This window comes from Octodon degus, unplaced genomic scaffold, assembly GCF_000260255.1.
Source record: "Octodon degus isolate 3935 unplaced genomic scaffold, OctDeg1.0 scaffold00028, whole genome shotgun sequence".
Classification (NCBI taxonomy): Eukaryota; Metazoa; Chordata; class Mammalia; order Rodentia; family Octodontidae; genus Octodon; species Octodon degus.
In genome coordinates this window covers 5,822,771-5,828,162 of record NW_004524604.1, presented here as the reverse complement: position 1 = coordinate 5,828,162, position 5,392 = coordinate 5,822,771, and positions in this window count along the sequence as shown.

Sequence of the window (5,392 nt, the reverse complement as noted above, 5' to 3'; positions counted from 1 at the left end):
ATATATTTTACTACAAAATGGTCCTTCATTTATATCCCCCTTTTTTTATTTTGTTTTGTCAGAGATGGGTATTCCATTGCTGTTAGAGAAGATATATTTGAAGAAGTCTTTAAAGGACCTTTTCATACTTGATTTCAGTTCAAATATTATAAGTATTTGAATTCAGCAAAATAACTCAATATAGCCCAATAGTCCATAATAATAGTGGGTTATCAGCAGAATTGGCAATTGTATGAAGTTGTTGACTTGAGCCTGTTGTAGCTCAGCATATTAATATGGCATTACTTTTTATACCTTGTGATTATACTTTTCTGCTGGATGGCTAAGACCAAGTTAAAAGACCTATATAACTAAAACTGTGACTTTTGTATCCGACAAGGTCAGTCAAATCCTCTCTGGATTTACCCTGAAACCATGCACCACAGCTTGTAGATCATTTGTTAGTGTCAGTCATTTGGATGAGTCATGACTATTGCTTCACCAATTTATTCTCTGTGAAAGCCTAAATGAATTTTTTCTCCCTAGGTGACTCTCCTTAGGTGCACTGTACATGGTCAGTCATTTTCCTCTATGGCCCCATAATCTCCTTGAACAGAAAATTTGGGATATCATTGAGTTACAGGATGTCACAAAACAGGTTCTCTTATGTCCTGAGTCCTCACTGACATTGAAGGGCTAGGGCCAAAATATTGGCCATCCTTGTAGCCCCTCTATTTCTCTAATTTTTGTTCTATAAACTTTAGTTATTAATTATCCAGAAGAGAAGCTTCATGATATTATTACCCTGTAACAGAGGCAGTTGAGTTTACCTTCGCTATTTGTCTAAATATCAAACACCTTAGGCATAACACGGAACTGGTATTTTCCAACAATTTTTGATATGCTAAACTTTAAATCCCTATACAGTCACTTGAATTTCAAAACATCCTTAGTACACATTGTTTTGGTCCAGAGTTAGTATATAGATGTTTGTATTCCAATCAGGACTGTCTCATGAACAGACTACCAAATCCTTGGGGTAGTATTTTTGTCTTACCTCAAGTAGAAAACACCAGAAGAGGAAATTAACCTGTGACTGCAATTTAATAACTATTCCAATACACAAGAAGTGTGTTATGCATACCAGTTGAACAAATACCAAGTCAAAATGTTATCTAAAAGTAAATTTACCTGTCAGGCAGGTTACCTGGCACTTGTTACCTCCTCAGAGATTTCCAGGAAGACCTGTTTCCTCAGCTGTTAACCCCATAGAGAAAGCTAACCTCTCCTTTGTTGTCTATTAGGACTCAGTTTAGGCTTCATACTGCTTAGGAGATGGTTTTAAACTCAGAAATGCAAGTAATCTTTGTCTAAAAACACCAGGTTACTTGACATTTAAGAAATGAGGAAAGCAATGTGCCAAGTAGGAGTGTTGGAAGAAGAGTTTGAGTGACAGGAATAATGTGACTCAAAAAGGAGATAAAGAATTACAGGAAGACCACCAGAACTCAGAAACAATCAGGACAAAACACTTAGGGTGTAGGAAGAGATTATATGTTAAAGACTGTATCCTTCTGTTGCAGAAACATAAAACATAAACCTAGTAGATGTATGGCAGTTGTCATGAGCACAAGAGAACTTACAATATTTCATCTCATACAGAGTTATCCTTTTATGGGAGTCTTTGAAATAGAAGATGTTCTAATGGCTTTTTACTATTTGACCTATGCCCATAAGAGTGCAATTGGGATATTAAGATGGGACAACAAGATATAGACTTAAATAAAGTAATACCACCCAAACTAGGATCTGCTGAATCACAGCTCTGCAGGAATCTTTCAGATATGTCTGTCCAGTGTGCTGTCCTTTTCACCTCATATAATCATAACTTTAGTCTATACTGTTACAGCACCACACAAGACCACCAGGAATGCACTGATGCGTGAAGAGTTCACATCATGGTAAGTTTAGAGGTGGCTCTCTGCAGACCAGTGTGGATAGAGGACAGATGGTTACAAAGCTGGGCTCTTTATATACATCACATTATGTTAGACATGTGCCAAATCCTGCCATCCCATCTTTCAGAGACCTCAATACCAGTGATCCAGAAGTAGAAACCACCCCCTGGAGGGTATACTAGCTTTCATTCAGTGATAAGTTATTATTTCCCATCATACAGTCTTAATAATGGATAGTTTCATCTAGAGGTAAGGAAACTTGCAATGTAACACCTGACCAAAGGCTCACTTGTGGGAGAAGCCCACCATCCAGACTGCAAAGTATGGACTCAGAGGGAAAGTATAGAGGGAGCAAAATTTTAATGGTGATTCTGAAGAAATGGGTGCCTGTCCAATGGCAAACACACCTGATTCAAACAATTAGGGACTCTCATGCCCTGAAGCTTATGGGATCCTTTCCCCAATCCCTGATTGGCTAAAGTCAGGGGCACACAATCATCAAGATTGCTATCTAATTTCCTCTTAGTTTTCTATAGTGGGAAAGTCAAACTACATAAGGAATAAGTATTTATCACTAAATAAAAGCTAGTGCCCCCTCCAGTAGGATAGTTTCTTCTTCTGAATTACTGCTTTAGAAGATGGAGTGGTTGCCTGCAGAATGCTATTCACTTATCAAATATCTAGTTCTAGCATATTAAGGTCCTTTCTAGGTGTGGGCAGCTCATTCTTTGTGGTCAACCTCAAAATAATCACCATAGCTTTCTTGTATTGATCAGTAAATTTGCATTTCAAGCTAAATGAAAATGGACTTTCTCTGTGTTTCTTACAATTTCCCCTTTCAGTTTTGCGATTTCTGGTTTCTTTTTCCAATTTTTCTAGGACTAATGGACTCTTTTCATCATCTGAGAACAGATTCATGTTTTCTTTTTATCAATAAGAGGTTATCTTGTTGACATACCACAGGCATTTTACTACTTAAAGCACTCATAAACAGTCTCTAGGCTACACCCCTTATCAGGGAATGATTTCAACATCTGGTTGAAGTTAGTAGCCTGCTACAGTAATGACAGGTGTTAGAATTGATGCCACTAAACTTTTCATTTTCTATTTTTCCTGTGGAGAAGGGAGGACCTCTCTTAGGTCTGTTTCCTGTAGCATAGGTAAGAGCAGTCATGTTTTGTTTTGTAAATTTCATTTATGTATGTATGTATGTATGTATGTATGTATGTACAGACAGGATGTACAGAGTGTATAAGGTTTCATTGTGGAGATCAGATTCATAGTGATTCTCCTGTTTATAGCCTCCCAAGTGCTGGGATTATAGGTGCAAACCACCATGCCCAGTCTCAATCACTGTCTTAGTGTGCCCCGGGGGCAGCAGGCCTGGGGATGGAACTCCTGGCCACTGCATCTGCCTATCTGGTGTTTCAATTAGCTACACTATTTGGCCATCACTTTCAAGTTTATTTTATTTTTTTCCCATAATTTTATTGATAAATAGCAATGAGACAGTTTCAAATCAAATTGGTAGGACAGTTTCAATAATTAACACATTGCATACCTTCTTCCTAGTGGTTAATTGCTGTACAAGATGCAGACATGATATCCTAATACCATTAGAACAAATCACTCTATTCATTAAGAGAAGGTAACTATATATCTATCCTAACCACTTTGAATACACAGATACAAAATGGACATTTATCTGTATCCCCTTTTTGGGTTAAGTTCCATTATTTGAATATTATAGGTGTGTAAACTCAGCAAAATATTCTAAAAGAGTCCAGGAGCCCATAATAGTATTGGGTCTTCCACTTGACTGGCAATGTCAGAAATTGTTGACCTGAGTCCCCTACAGCTCAACATAACAGCATGGCTTTACTTCTTATATTTCGTTTTTATACTTTTCTGTTGGATGGTTAAGACCAAGATAAAGTAACCTATGCAACAAAAGTTATAGCTTTTGGGTCTGATAAGATCGATGAAATACCCTTAGGATTTATACTGAGATCCTTTACTTCAGATTGTAGAACCTTTGTCAGTGTCAGCCATGTGGATGAGTCACGGCCATTGCCTGGCTAATGTGTTCTCTGTGAAAGCTTGAGAGAATGTTTTCACTCCATGTGACTCTCCTTAGGTACACTTTACATCATCGATCACTTTCCTCTTTGGCCTGATGATCTCCTTGATCAGAAAATTTGGGACACTACTGAGTTACATGACATTACAGTACAAGTTCTCATATGTCCTGAGTCTTAATTGACCTGAGAAGACTAGGGCCAAAATGTTGACTTTCCTTGTAGCCTTCCTTTTTCTTTAATTTTGGTCTACAAGCTTAGGTTGTTAACCATCCAGAAGACAAGCTTATTGTTATTACCATACAACTTAGGCTGTTAAGCTGAACCTCACTATCTGTCTGTATATCAAACATCTTAGGTATAATATGGAACAGGTATTTTTCATCAAGCATTGATATGTTGAACGTTAAGTCCCTACAGAATATAATAAAAAAACATTTAAAATTTAGAATATATTTTAAAAATAGGCATAAAGAATTATATACATCTTATGTTTACACATAATCCAAAAATCTCACCATATACAACCTTGAAGCAGGACAGTCCCACAATATTCCTTTCCTGTCTCTTGCTTTCATTCACCACTCCCTACTTTTTGAACAACCATCTACTCGAGAGACATCGTAGCGGGAACTGGCATGTCATGACAAGCAATCCATATTCAGAAGACCAGAATGATAGGCTCTCCAAGCATGAAACTACTACTACAAATTATCATCTGCAGTGAAGTAGCTCAGTTCACAGGTATCAGTATATATAGTAAGTCAGGGTGAGAATTTTTCCAGTTAACTGCTAGATTCAAAAATCTTCTGGAGATTCTCAGGATCATTGCCTTGCCCATCTTCTACATATAACTGTATCGCTTGACATTGTCATGTTTTCTAGCTCTTCTCCTTTCCCTCTCGATTAGTTAGTCCTTGAGATCCTGCTTTCCTTTTATGTGTATTATACCTTTCTATTTGTATTTCATTTTTTGAGTTCTTATACTACAGAAACTATATGATATTTACACGTGTGTCTGGTTTATTTCACTTATGAGTATATGTTCAAGTGGCATCCACTTCAATATAAAGTCTTTGAGTTTATCATTCTTAAGAGCTGAATAATACTCCACTGTGTAAAAATGCCACATCTTTTCCCACCATTCCTCAGGTGATGGGCATCTTGGTTGTTTCCAAGATTTGGCTATCACAAATTGTGCTGCTATAAACATAGGCATATATCACTATGATATGATGTTTTCAGATCCTCTGGGAAAATTCCCAGTAGAGGAATAGCTGGTTTAAATGGAATTTCCAGTCCAACTTTTCTAAGGAGTCTCCATACTGATTTCCACAACGATTGCACCAGTCTACATTCCCACTAGCAATGTAGAAG